Genomic DNA, 15,122 nt, shown 5'->3' with positions numbered 1-15,122 from the left:
GTTTTTGTTTTTTTTTTTAAAGAATCGAACAGTTATTTAAAGAAAAAGAGATGAGCAATGCAGCCCAGTGCCAAAACTAGAGAGGAGGAGGATAGTGGGAGAGGAGAGAGAGAGACAAGGGCCAAGCCAAACCCGGCTCTGCGGGCTCCCGACTCAGAGGCTCTCTTTGATGGAAGGTTGAAGCATGTTAGCATTCTGCAAGAGCAGAGCAAGGAATAAATGTGATAAACAGTTCATACAAGAGATGAAACATTGCCCTTAGGGAAAGTTCCTTGGAGAAAATATGATTCTTTTCCTTACTTGCTTTCTTTGGATGGGAGAGCATGAAAGAGGATGGTCAGTGCAGTGTGTGCCTTGGATCCAAGCCCTCCTCCTCCTGAGTCGTTTATAGGCCCCACCATTGCACAGATGTGATTTAAGAAGCAGATGAGGTAACTTAAGCACAGAGAAGTTAAGTGACTTGACCAAGATCACACAGCAGGCAGGTGGTGAAACCTGGATTGTAACCCAGGTCCTTCTGACTCTCAGATGTGTGGTCTGTCCACTAGGCCAGGCTACTTCTCTGCTTCTACCATTATTCTACTATACATCTTGTCCTTGGATTCAAAATGACCTTACTGGCAGAGATTTTGGTTGTTTTTCATGAGTGTGGTTGATTAAAACCAATGTGGGCCTGACCATCTCTCTTTTTCCTTTATGGTATTTGTTAAGCGCTTATTATGTGCCAGGCACTGTTCTAAGCTCTGGGGTAGATATGAAACTGGCTGGACACAGTCCACGTCCCATGTGGGGTTCACAGGCTAAATCCCCATTTTACAGTTGAGGTAACTGAAGCACAGAAAAGTGAAATGTCTTGCCCAAGGTCAAACAACAGGCAAGTGGCAGAGCCAGGATTCATTCGTCCACTCAGTAGTATTTATTGAGCGCTTTCTGTGGGTAGAGCACTGTACTAAGTGCTTGGGAGAGTAGTGTATAACACTAAACAGTCACATTCCTACCCTCATGAACTTACAGTCTAGAGGTGGGGAAACAGACAACATGACAAATAAATAAAATTGCACATATGTACATAAGTGCTTTGGGCTTGGGGGAGGAGGGAAGAGCAGGGAGCAAGTCAGGGAGACACAGAAAGGAGTGGGAGTTGACGAAAAGAGGGGCTTAGCCTGAGAAGGCCTCTTGGAGGAGATGTGCCTTCAGTAAGGCTTTGAATGGGAGGAGAGCAATTGTCAGATTTGAGGAGGGAGGGCATTCCAGGCCAGAGGTAGAACATGGATGAAGGGTTGGTGGTGAGACATGCGAGATCGAGGTACATGGAGATGGAGAATAGAAGGGAACCCAGAACTGAACCTTGAGGGACCCCCACAGTTAGGGATGGGAGGCAGAGGAGGAGTCCACTAAGGAGATTGAGAATGAATGGCCAAAAAGGTAAGAGGAGAACCAGGAGAGAACAAAGTCAGTGAAGCCAAGGTTGGATGTTTCCAGGAGAAGGGGGTGGTCCACAGTATCAAAGGCAGCTGAGAGGTCGAGGAAGATTAGGATGGAGTAGAGGCCATTGGATTTAGCAAGAATGAGATCATTGGTGACCTTTGAGAGGGCGGTTTCTGTGGAGTGAAGGGGATGGAAGTCAGATCGGAGGCGGTCAGGGAGAGAAATGGAGGAGAGGAATTTGAGACAGTAGGTTAAATCGCAGATCCTTCTGACTCCCAGGCCCATGCTGTATCCAGTAAGCCACACTGCATCGTGGGCGTGTAAAAGTTGCTCTTTGCCTGTTCTATGGCATTTGCTGCCCACAGCACCTCATGCTGTTTTCATTTCTGTCTTCTTGGCACCTTGTGTAGTCAATCAGCCTAGTCCGGCCAGCTCACCAGCCCCTGTTTGTCCATTCCATTCTGTTCCTTTCACCTTCAAAAGTGATCCACAGCCCATACAGGATCACAGCCATTCCTTACAGTCAAGACCCCCTCCTCTCTCACATTATCTTTCCAAGCCTGAACACTCTTGTGGCTTTGAGGATAGAGCACAGGCCTGTGAGTCAAAAGGACCTGGGTTCTAATTCCAGCTCTGCCATATATCTCTTCTGTGACTTTGAGCAAGTCACTTCACTTCTCTAAGTCTGTTTATTATTGTATTCTCCCAAGTGCTTAGTACAGTGCTTTGCACACAGTAAGCCCCCAATACATACAATTGAATGAATTAATGATTGTGCCTCAGTTATCTCATCTGCAAAATGGGTATTAAGACCATGAGTCCATATGGGATAAGGACTGTGCCCAACCCAATTTGCTTGTGTCTACCCCCCAGTGCTTAGTACAGTGTAAGCTCATAGTAAGCCCTTAACAAATACCACAATTATAATTATTATTGTTATTGTAGTTATTGTGAGGGCATGTCTTTTCCAGTAGGTCATGGAACACCTGCTTTATTTTTTCTGCATAGCATTGCACTGTGAATCACTTCACTCTTCATAACTTGGTGCACTAGCCACCCTGGTAAATGACTAGTCAGTAACCAAGACTATCTTGAGCATGATCAATCCATTAGTCAATCAAATTTATTGAACACTTACTCTGTGCAGAACACTGTACTAACTTAATGGGAGAGTACAGTATGAGAGTTCCTAGACGTTTTCCCTACCTTCAGGAAGGTTACAGACTAGAGGGGGAACATGATTCACATTGATAACTGACAGAAAAATAAGGCCCAGGCCCAAATTTAGTCCCGTTACTCTTAAAAGCCATGCAAAGAGACGTTTTCACTTGCTGTGACCTGTTACTGTCCTGCCAGTCACTAAATTCCTCCATTCTCAGTAATAATTATGGCATTTGTTAAGCATCTACATTCTGTATGCTAGGGACTGTACTAAGTGCTGGGGTGGATACAAGCAAATCAGCTTGACACAGTCCCTGTCTCACAGGGGGCTCGCAGTCTTAATCCCCATTTTACAGATAAGGTAACTGAGGCCAGAGGAAGTGAAATGACTTGTCCAAGGTCACACAACAGACAAATGGCAGAGCCGTCATTAAAACCCATCACCTTCTGACTCCCAGGCCTGTGCTCTATCCACTATGCCATGCTGCTTCTCAGTACAGCTGAAGGTCAGAAGCTACCAGCATCCTTCATAATGGCCAAGACTGGTCAAACACCAGGACAGAGTTACTCAAAGATGTCTGCTAAGTTCCTAAATGATGATTTATGAAAATTTCAAGGTACACAATATAAGCCAACCCCAGTTAAAGTCCTGCCTTTTAGGCACTTTCATAATAGTGTGTTTGAATTTTAAGGCTGGCATTAGTTCGGTCAATCAGTGGTATTTATTGAGTGCTTATTGTGTGCAGAGCACTGTCCTAAGCATTTGGGGAAAGTACAGTACATAGAGTTGGTAGACCATTTCCTGCTCACGAGCTCACATTTTAAAGACCATTCACATTGCAAGGTAATGCTGTTAAATATACCTTAGTGTAAGTGCTTCTTCCATTAAAATCTTTTTATTGGATTGAATAGACTGATTAAATTCCATTTTAATTTTTCATTGGTTAATGACATCTGTTTAGCCTAGATAATGGCAGAACCCCAGTTGGCTAGCTTGAGATGTCTTTTTGCTGAACTGAATTTTTTTTGCTGAGTAGGAAGTGAAAAAAAAAAGCTTTGAAATTTAAACAGTGTATTTTCTTATAAACCCCAACTAACTGACTTCTTAAATCTTAAATTAGAGATATGCTAATTTGCTATTTGATCATGTAAGTACTGTATTTTCTATCACTTTTTAAATACATTTGTATTGGTTTGATCAATTTTTTTTGTACCTTGGTCATGTATTAATGCACTTTGCATTTTTCTTTGGGGAAAGTAACACTTTATTTTCATACCACCAATTAAGAGCATTAACTATAATACAGTGAAAGCATTGCTATCCTGCATTTTGGGACAGCAGAGGTGCAACTTAGTGAAATGAAACCAATATCTAAGAGTCAATTTCCCATCATGGGCAGTGGAAATTATTCAGAGGGCTTTTCTGGAGCCCTAGGTAGATCAGGGCCAAAGAAAACTATCTACTGACTAGATCAGGAGATCACCTGAAGTCTACGCTCTGGAATTGAGTAGACGTTGCTTGCTAATTATGCAGATGCTTCAGGGGAGCAGCAAATGTTGCAAAATCTTGCCTCCATTAGTGTCTCAATGACCATTTTCCCATCAATCAATAAAGCAATGGTGTTTATGAAGCATGAACTATTAGCAGGACTCTGTGTTAAACATTAGGGAAGTTGGATAGAGTTTGTAGACACAGTTCCTACCCTCGCATGAATCCGTCAGTGGCATTTATAATTATAATAATAGTAATAAAACTGTCGTATTTTATTCACTCATATTCATTGGGCGCTTACTGTGTGCAAAGCACTGTACTAAGCACTTATTTGCTAAGTGCTTTCCTTGTGCCAAGCACTGTTCTAAACTCTAGGGTAGCTACAAGATCATCAGGTTGGACATAGTTCCTGTTCTAAATAGGGCTCAGGGTCTTAATCACCATTTTACAGATGAGGGAACTGAGGCACAGAGAAATTAAGTGATTTGTCCCACAGGTCACACAGCAGACAAGTGGTGGAATCAGAATCAAAACCCAGGTCCTTCTGACTCCCAGGCCCATCTCTGTGTACAGAACACTGTTTTAAGCATGTGAGAGAGTACAATGTGGCCCAGTGGAGAGAGCATGGGCTTGGGAGTCAGAGGTCATGGGTTCTAATCTGGATGCTGTCAGCTGTGTGACTTTGGGCAAGTCACTTAACTTCTCTGTACCTCAGTTAACTCATCTGTAAAATGGGGATTAAGACTGTGAGCCCCACGTGGGACAACCTGATCACTTGTATCCCCTCCCAGCGCTGAGAAGAGTGCTTTGCACATAATAAGAACTTAATAAATACCATCATCATCATTATTATTATTATTGCAATAAAACAGAGTCGTAGACGCATCAACGGAGATAGTGTTATCAGTTTCTGGGGATTTACTTGGGGAGACTTGCCAGATGACAAAACCTTGTAATACCAAGAGCATGTTGTGCAGTTTGCCATCCCCCATACTGCCTTGTATCCAGACAGATGTACTTTGTCAGAATAGCTTTTCTTAATTTCTCAACAACTTTCTAAAATAATAATAATAATGATGGTTATGGCATTTAAGTGCTTCCTACATGTTAATCACTATGCTAAACTCTGGGGTAGGTACAAAACAGTCAATTCCCACATGAGGCTCACGGTCTAACAGGGGAGAAAATCCCCATTTTGCAGATGAGGGAACTGAGGCACCAAGAAGTTAAGTGAGTTGCCCAAGGTCACACATCAGCTAAGTGATGGAGGCAGGATTAAAACCCATGGTCCTCTGACTCCCAGGCCTGTGGTCTTTCCATTAGGCCACATTGCTTTCACCACACTGCTTTCATTACATCCGATACATGTAGTGAAAATGTTAGCAGAACTGACTGTACTTGCCAAAGGGGAAACAACTGTGAATCTCAGTAGCTGACTCAGTATATTTTAAGAGCCTTTACTATAAATGAGACTTTGAAGTCCTGAGGGTCAGGCTCTGGGCAGCTGTCCCGAGGCAACTGATTCTTCATGTTCCCACCCAATGAGGTATTTAGTCCCCCCAAAAGTACCTGTAAAAGGTGAACAGCTGTGAATTTTTATTTGATGTTAATTAAAGAACTATCAGGAAAATTGTTGTTCTGTTCCTGAATTTCTGTAGATGTCACACTTGCATATGGAGGTTAAGCAGGTCTCTCAAAGACAATAAAGCCAGTTATTTTCCTTGCTCCCTTTTGTGATATATGAAATGTTTTATAGCTTAGATCAGGGAGTATGAATTGAGATTTTGGCAGCTTCAGGTATAACAGGTTTGGATCATCAGTCATTATTACAGCATTATAGTTTTACTTCTATGGATCATGAGGGCTATTTTACAAAACATGAAGAGAGTTATTTGCTTGAAACTTCAGCTTCAATCTCAGCACCTAGGAAAGTGCTTGGCACATAGTAAGCACTTAACAAATGCCATCATTATTATTAAAAAGCATATACACAGATCTATCATATTATATTGATATACTTTGTCACTAATGTCACCAATATCATTACTGTCCCCAACCTACAGTGTCATCCTCCACTCCAAATCCACACTATTTTCTCCTCAACCCCAGCACCCTTGCAAACTCTGCTGTCACCTCAATTCCTCCCCTCAGCTGGGGTGGGAAAGAGTAGGGAAAGTGGTGGTGGGGGAAGCATCAGGGGATGAGTCTTGATCATTTCTGCCGCGCTCCTCTCCCTTCATGGTTTTTTTCTTTTGTTTTAATGGTATTTGTTAAGCACTCTTCTAAGAGCTGGAGTAAGTAAAAAAAAGGTTAATCAGGTTGGACACAGTCCCTGTCCTACATGGGGCTCACAGTCTTAATCACCATTTTACAGATGAGGTAATAATAATAACTAAGGTATTTGTTAAGCACTTACTATGTACCAGACACTGTACTGAGCACCGGGGTGGATACAGGCAAATCGGGTTGGACTTAGTCCCTGCCCCACGTGTGGCTCAGAGTCTCAATCCCCATTTTATAGATGAAGTAACTGGGGCCCAGAGAAGTGAAGTGACTGCCCCAAGGTCACACAGCAGACACGTGGTGGAGCCAGGATTAGAACCCATGACCTTCTGACTCTCAGTACTGTGCTCTATCCACTGTGCCATGAGGCACAGAGAAGTGAAATGACTTGCCCAAGGTCACACAGCAGATGAGGTGGAGCTGGCATTAGAACCCAGGTCTTTCTGACTCCCAGACCTGTGCTCTATCCACTAGACCATGGTATTAGCCTAGGCCATGCTGCTACCCTAGAACATCCCTCTCTTCTGCACCTCCTCCCTCTATCACTATCGTTATCAATCAATAATGTTTACTGAGTGTTTATTGGGCTTAGAGCACTGAACTAAATGCTTGGGAGTTTACGATTTAGAGAGGAAAACACTAAAATAAATCACAGCCACAGTTTCTCCTACCAGCCCAGCCTGGCCCCGGCCCCTGCTTTTGTGGTCCAAGCGTTGACGACTTTGGTATTAAAGGAGCTGAGGTGATCTCAGAGACAACAGCAGTAAGGTTCTATGTTTTGGAGCCTGCTTTTCAGGATCCAAACTATAACGTGGTAAGCCTAATGAATACAGGTGAAGTGAAAGGGAGCCCTAGCTCTAGAATGTTTTGCTATCATGGATTTTTAATATGCACTGTAAATGGGGCAGGCTTCCATTTTATTCTCTCATTGTTTTAGTTGAGGAGAACAGGAAGGCGGGGGATGAGCCCAAGGGTGTGGGCCAGGAAGGTCTAGGAAACTTACCGGAACAAGGAGAGTTGAGCAAGAGAGGATGCAGAGCAGATCTCATTACTTCATTAAATTCAAATTTGAATTCATGCAGAAATGGTTTCTTCCCTACTGGCAGGGAACAGAGCAAAAGCAAGGTCAGGGAGAGGATAGCAGCCTTAATCCCAAGTGTAATTAACTAACACAGTTGGAAACAGAGAGCTATTGAAGGATGACATCAAACCAACAAATGAACATAGAGAAAGATGCCCTAACCAATTAGGATTTTTTTTTGACTGAATAGTCAACCCTTGTTGAGCCCTATGAAAGACAGATGTATGCACACACAAACACACACACAAACACACACAAAATTTATGACACCCACATACATAAACTTATACAGTGATACAAATATACATATAGTTTATGGCAATAAGCTAAGAAATCATTCCAAAACGGAAAGTAAAGTCAAAACTTCTCTCTTTTCTATTTCAGATGGCACTGATTATTTTTTATGGTACTTGTTAAGCACTTGCTGTGTGCCAGGCACTGTGCTAAGTGCTGGGGTAGGTACAAGCTAATCAGATTGGACACAGTACATGTCCCACATGGAGCTCACAGTCTTAATCCAAATTTTACAAAAGAGGTAATGGAGACAATGAGAAGTGAAGTGTTTTGCCCAAGGTATAATACAGCAGAGAAGTGGCAGAGCAGGGATTAGAACCCAGATTTTACTGACTCCCAGATCTGTGCTCTATCCACTTAGCCATAACTGATTATAATGTTAGTGTTTTATCATGAGTGAAGGAAGAACTCAATTGTTGTCTCATGCTGTCGAGTCGTGTCCGACCCATAGTGGCACCATGAACATATCTTCCCCAGAAGACCCCACTTCCTTCTGCAATTTTTCTGGCAGTGCATCCATAGAGTTCTCTTGGTAAAAATAAGGAAATGGTTTACCACTGCTTCCTTCCGTGCAGTCAACGAGTCTCCACCCTCAACTCTTTCCCATTCCGCTGCTGCCCAGCCCAGGTGAGTTTTGACTTGCAGCAGAATGCCTTCCATTCACTAGCCACTGCACAAACTAAGAGTGGAATGGATAGGCCTCTGCTTGACGCTCCCTCCTGTAGTCGAGAATGGTAGAGTACTGGAAACTCTCCAGGTGCGAGACTGAGAAGGGAACTTATGTACATATCCATAATATATTTATTTAAATTAAGGTCTGTCTCCCCCTCTAGATTGTAAGCTCGCTGTGGGCAGGGAATGTATCAGTCAAGTCATTTATATTGTACTCTCCCAAAATGCTTAGTAGAGTGCTCTCCATACAGTAAGCACTCAATAAATACAATTGATTGATGATTGATCAATGTCAATGGTAACAGAATTAGCTACAAGATGTAGTGTTTACAAATAGGAGGGGAGGGAACTGAGCACTTTTGACCTACAGATCAAAGTATCCACCTCCCTCAAGATTTTTTCCGGATGGAACATGTTTTCTTCCTGTGAAACTAATGTCCATTGAAGGTTTTTATATTCATTCATTCATTCAATCGTATTTATCGAGCGCTTACTGTGTGCAGAACACTCTATCATTCTTTGGAGGACATTTGAATCCTTCCCAATGCAAAATCTGTTCTGAAATGTTGGGAATGTTTCTGCCTTTATTCTCCCTGGCATTTTCTCAGAGGTGGATTAGAGCTGTTAATACAGGGAGAAATTTGAGTGAAGAGAGGGGAATTTGGATTTCTTTCTCTTCAGTCTATGCAGTGTATCACATCTTATTACAATTCATTCCCGGATGTTTTACCAAAAGCTAAAAGAGAAGGCTTAGTGTTGATATTATCAAGGTTATGCAGCAGAAGTAGTGAAATGTGCTTTATATGAAGGCCACAATACAGTATTAAAATGAATTGTTGCAATTGTACCAAAAATTGAATTGAATTACAGTATTTCTGTGCCAATACTTCATGCGGTTTCTTACCACCTCATTTTTCCTAGGTGATTTTGCAAAAGGAATGTGTATTGAGGTAGTGTTAAAATATACTCACAGTACTGAGATTTCTGAGGCCAGAGCTCAACCAACCTATTTCTAAACAACTTATTGTCTTTCATCAAAATAAGACCCATTTGGATGATTTCCATGCACTTCTGGGGAACCTCTCTGACTTCCTTCCATTCCAGCCATTTTCAGAAATGCACTGAGCCATGTTTAGGGGTTAGGAAGAAAGCCCTAATTTCTGGACCCAACTAGAGAGCCACTGACAACACTCTAGAATACTGAACACTGAGAGGCCCATGATGTCACAAAGGTTACATCTCATTCATTCAATTGCATTTATTGAGCACTTACTGTGTACAGAGCACTGATATTAATTGCTTGGGAAAGTACAATACAACAATAAACAATGACATTCCCTGCCGGGTTGGGGGTCGGGGAGAGACAGACATCAATACAAATAAATGAAATTACAGATATTTACGTAAGTGCTGTGGGGATGGGGACCCCGGGGGAAAACAAAGAGAACAAGTCAGGACAATGCCGAAGGGAGTGGAAGATGAGGAAAAGCGGGGCTTAGTCTGAGAAGACTTCTTGATGGAGATGTGCCTTCAATTCATTCATTCATCCAATCATATTTATTGAGTGCTTACTGTGTGCAGAGCACTGTACTAAGCGCTTGGAAAGTACAATTCGGCAACAGATAGAAACTATCCCTACCCATCAACAGGCTCACAGTCTAGAAAAGTCAATAAGGCTTTGAAGGGGGAGAGAGTAATTGTATGTCGGATTTGAGGAGGGAGGGCATTCCAGGACAGAGGCGGGACTTGGCCGAGGTGAGAAAGGGGAGATGGAGGCAAAGTGAGAAGGCTAGCACTTGAGGAGAGAATTGTACAGTTTGGGTTGTTGAAGGAGAGAAGTGAGGTGAGTTAGGAGGGGGCAAGGTGATGGAGTGCTTAAAAGCCAATGTTGGGGAGTTTTTGTTTGTTAGAGTTAGATGGGCAACCACTGGAGTTTTATGAGGATGGGGGTGACATCCTGAACGTGTGGGTGATCATTCCTTTAAGCGCTCGGTTAGTATAGTGTTCTGGACACAGTAAGCACTCAATAAATACAACTGAATGAATGATCAGTGTGGGTGATTACCAAATCTGCATCTTCATCTCTGGTCTCTTTCCTTCTCTGCAGTCTCACATTTCCTCCTGCCTTCAAGATATCTGTACTTGGTTATCATTCATTCATTCAATAGTATTTATTGAGCGCTTACTATGTGCAGAGCACTGTACTAAGCGCTTGGGATGAACAAGTCGGCAACAGATAGAGACAGCCTGAACTCCCTACCTCTCCAAGTCCAAGGTCCAAGTCACAGTCTCCAAAGCAAAGGATCTGGCATAGAAGGGGGTCCTAAATGGACCTTCCTTCCCTTGTGACTGTCTGAATCCAGGGACATTATGGGTTGGCCTCAGGCCTTAAAAATATAAAGAAATTGAGCTGGGAAGTGAGGAGAGAAAGGAAACCTTGGCTTCTCGTGTTGATTAAATTTGAAATTAATTTTTCAGGATAATTCCCCTTCACCCTCCCATCTGAGAAGATTCCTGATGCAAAGCAGACCTAATAAGTGGAATGGCTATTTATCTGGTTTTATACTGTACAGTGTCTTTGTAGCTGGACTGACCCTGTACCATTTGGATATGTCCAATATTTTTACTTTCAGCTCCCAGCCTCCCTCCTCCTTGACTCCTGCCCCCATTTCTGTATCTCAGAAGTGATGCAGAAAGACCTGGGAGGAAGCACAGTGTCTTTGATACAGCACAATCTTTGACCCACGTCAGGTGGAGTGTTGAGGGCTCCCTAGACTTCTGAAAAATGATTGCTGTGTCATCGGTACATTACACTGCGTGCCTGCCATATCATAATGATGTACCCCCTTCTGCAACACTCTCCTACTACAACACAGCCAGCACACTTAGCTCCTCTAATGTTAACCTTCTCACTTTACCTCAATCTCATCTATTTCACCACCAACCTCTCCACCACATCCTGTCTCTGTCCCGGAAGTCCCTCCCTCCTCATGTCTTAGAAAGGATGACTTTCTCCACCTTCAACACGTGATTGAAGGCACATTTCCTCAAGAAACCTTCCCTAAGGCCCCCTTTTCTCTTCTCCTACTCCCTTTTGTGTTCCCCTGATTTTCTCCTTTTATTCTTCTCTCCTCCCAGCCCTCACCACTTATGTACATATCTGTAATTCATTCATTTATATTAGGTTCTGTTCCCTCGTAAACTCATTTTGGGCAGGGAATATATCTGTTTACTGTTATAATGTACTCTCCCAAGGGCTTAGGACAGTGCTCTGCACACAGGAAGCATGCAGTAAATATGAATGAATGAATGAACAAGCACCTGGGTGTCCAGCATCAACAAGTCAGATCACCTGTGTAGAAGATTCTTGAGAATATAATTAAATGTTGAAACCTTCAGGAAGCCAGCATTCCCTGGGGTCTCTGAAAGTCAGTACCCTGCCTCCCACCCCTTCCTTTTTCTCCCACCTCTACATCCTGAGGGAAGAAGGAGCTGGCCTGAACCAGGCAAATCCAGGTCAGATGTGTGATCAGCTCATGAAAACCCGACTTCCCAGGATTTTCCCCATAGCTGGGCTTTCATTGGAAGTCCTAGAAAATCAAAAACACATTCTTTCCCAAAGATTTTTCTTTCTGTTTGCAAACATAAGCAAGTTGTGCTGTCTTTTGTGAAAATGTAATCAACCGAGTTATTTAGTGCTCTTGGCTCAATTACCAGCTTCTTACCTATCATCACTGGAACTTTTGTTCAAATTCTCTTAAAGTCAGACAAACTGAGTTACCCCATTTGCTCACATGCTTAATAATAATAATTATGGTGCTTGTTAAACACTTACTATGTGCCAAGCACTGTTCTAAGCACTGAGATAAATACTAATCAGGTTGGATGCAGCTCCTTAATCCATATGGGGCTCATACTTTTATCCCCATTTTTTACAAATGAGGTAACTGAGGCACAAAGATGTTAAGTGGCCTTCCCAGACTGAGCCCCCCTGTTCCTCTGCTCCTCCTCCCCTCCCCATCACCTCCACTCCCTCCCTCTGCTCTACTCCCTTTCCATCCCACAGCACTTGTATATATTTGTACATATTTATCATTCTACTTATTTTATTAATGATGTGTATATATCTGTAATTCTATTTATCTATTTTGTTGCTACTGAGACCTGTCTACCTGTTTTGTTTTGTTGTCTGTCTCCCCCTTCTAGGCTGTGAGCCCATTGTTGGGCAGGGATTGTCTCTATCTGTTGCCTAATTGTACTTTCCCAGCGCTTAGTACAGTGCTCTACACAAAGTAAACGCTCAATAAATATAATTGAATGGATGAAGTGACTTGCCCAAGGTCACACAGCAGACAAGTGGCAGATCTGGATTTAGAACCCAGGTCCTCCAGACTCCCAAGCTTGGGCTCTATCCACTAAGCCACGCCCCACTTTCCACACAACTTTGTTAAACACTAAAGCAGGAGCAGGTATTTATGTTGGTCAGGTCTGGCAATAAGCAATCAGTCAGTGATATTTATTGAGTGCTTACTAGGTGCAGAGCACTATGCCAAGTGCTTGGCAGAATCTAATATAGAAGAATTGTAAACTCTTCCCCGCCCATAAGGGAAAGAGGAGAAGAAAAAGGAGGAGGAAGAGAAGGGAGAAAGAAAATGAAGGCACTTGAGGTTGTTTTCTCTCACTTTTTATCACACTTTCCCAAGTGCTGTCTACAATAAACACTCCTGGGGTGTGGTTGTTCTCATTCTTCTCCCCCAGCTGCTCACTTTACTATCACTACTTAAAATTATGTGGTTCAAAAGATAATATTTCATTTCTATCTTAAAGCAAGGGGTGGAGTAATAATAATAGTAATGGCATTTGTTAAGTGCTTACTATGTGCAAAGCACTCTTCTAAGCACTGGGGGGGATACAAGGTGATCAGGTTGTCCCACGTGGGGCTCACAGTCTTAATCCCCATTTTCCAGATGAGGTAACTGAGGCACAGAGAAATTAAGTGACTTGCCCAAAGTCACACAGCTGACAAGCGACGGAGCCGGGATTAAAACCCATGTCCTCTAATTCCCAAGCCTGACCTCTTTCCACTGAGTAAATGCACATGCTAGTAAATACATTAATTGAGAAGCAGTATTGCCTAATTAATATAGCACAGGCTAGTAGTCAGAAGAACCTAGGTTCTAATCCCGGCTCTGCCACTTGTCTGCTGTTGACCTTGGGCAAATCACTTAACTTCCCTGTGCCTCAGTTACCTCATCTCTAAAATGGGGAATAAGACTGTGAGCCCCATGTTGGACTAGGACTGTCCCACCTGATTAACCTTTCTACCCCAGCACTTAGAACAGTGCCTGGCACATGTAAGCGCTTAATAAATACCATGAAAAACAAAATTAAAGGAAAGAAATCAATGCTAAATCATGTTAACTCTATATCATAAATAGAATACCAAGATACAAATGGCAGTATGTTGGACAAGGATCATGTCTTCTAGAGTATTCTGCCAAATGTTTAGTTCAGTATTTGGTAGCCAGTATGTGCTCAATAAATACTATTGATTGACTTTGCTTTGCATGAAATTGTCCAAGGGGACTGGGCTGGTTTGCAAGGACCTTAGCAATATTACCATCTCCGGAGAAGGACTCATTTAATAACAGTAATAATAATAATATTAATGATGTTATTTGTTAAGTGCTTACTATGTGCCAAGCACTGTTCTGAGCACTGGGGTAGGTACAAGATTATCAGGTTATACCACTTGGCTCATAGTCTTAATCCCCATTTTACAGATGAGGTAACTGAGGCCCAGAGAAGTTGTTGTGACTTGCCCAAAGTCATAGCTGACCAGAAATAGAGCTGGGATTAGAACCCACAACCTCTGACTCCCAAGGCCCTGCTCTATCCACTAAACCATGCTGCTTCTCTTTCTTCCCCATAGGTTAGTCACATGGGCAGGGAATGCGTCTACCAACTCTGTTGTATTGTACTCTCCCAAGCACTTAGTACAGTGCTCTGCACATAATTAGCACTCAATAAATATCACTGATGATGATGATAATGATAGAACTCCCACTGCCCTAATCGCTGGTATGCTTTGGTACTTTATAAGGGGGACAAAAGGTAAATTTTTCCATCACCAGGAGGCCAGTATTTAGTCAACCTTAGAATTGGGACTGAAGACACTCCGGTAGGCCATTTGGAACTACGTTTCTTCGTAAATGACTTTATTATTTATTAGAAAATGGAGAGTAAAAATTGAGCTTGGGGAAGAAGAGAATCAAAGTCAGGGTGGCTTTCCTCACGTGCTTGGGCGATTTAGAAATACTGGAGTATCATTCGTAGAGAAAATAGGGTGGGGAAATGACAGATTAATCAGTGAAATCTCCTAGAGGAGATGCAGTTTTAGAAGGGCTTTGAAAATGGGGAGAGCGTTGTTCTGTGGGATTTGACCACATATCACCTCATAGTTAAGGATGAACCATCACATACCTTTGACTATCCCCTCTCCATCTCTAATGTTTTCTGGCAGTAGTACAGCATGGATTTTTCCAAGACCCTCTTGAAACTATCATTTTCTGCTTGCATAACTTCATACCAAATGAATACTACCTCTGATGAGCTTTGTGTTCATGGCGACCATTCTGAGAGTTATGTGCCACTAGTCCCAGGTCCGGGCATGCCGTAGAAGCCCTGACATCATGAACCCCTCATGATTAA

General features: G+C 42.6%; 1 protein-coding gene and 1 non-coding gene across 2 annotated transcripts in view; one reads left to right on the top strand and one right to left on the bottom strand.

Moving 5' to 3' along the window:
* Positions 1–15,122, top strand: part of NRG3 (neuregulin 3) — a 946,219-nt gene that overhangs the window by 779,787 nt on the left and 151,310 nt on the right. The gene's annotated exons all lie outside the window — the stretch shown is intronic.
* Positions 8,377–8,514, bottom strand: LOC114810465. The gene has a single exon (XR_003758164.1). It is a non-coding gene; the product is annotated as a small nucleolar RNA SNORA7 (small nucleolar RNA).

The sequence above is a fragment of the Ornithorhynchus anatinus genome, chromosome 3 (genome assembly GCF_004115215.2).
Source record: "Ornithorhynchus anatinus isolate Pmale09 chromosome 3, mOrnAna1.pri.v4, whole genome shotgun sequence".
Classification (NCBI taxonomy): Eukaryota; Metazoa; Chordata; class Mammalia; order Monotremata; family Ornithorhynchidae; genus Ornithorhynchus; species Ornithorhynchus anatinus.
This window is presented reverse-complemented; position numbering and strand designations above follow the sequence as displayed.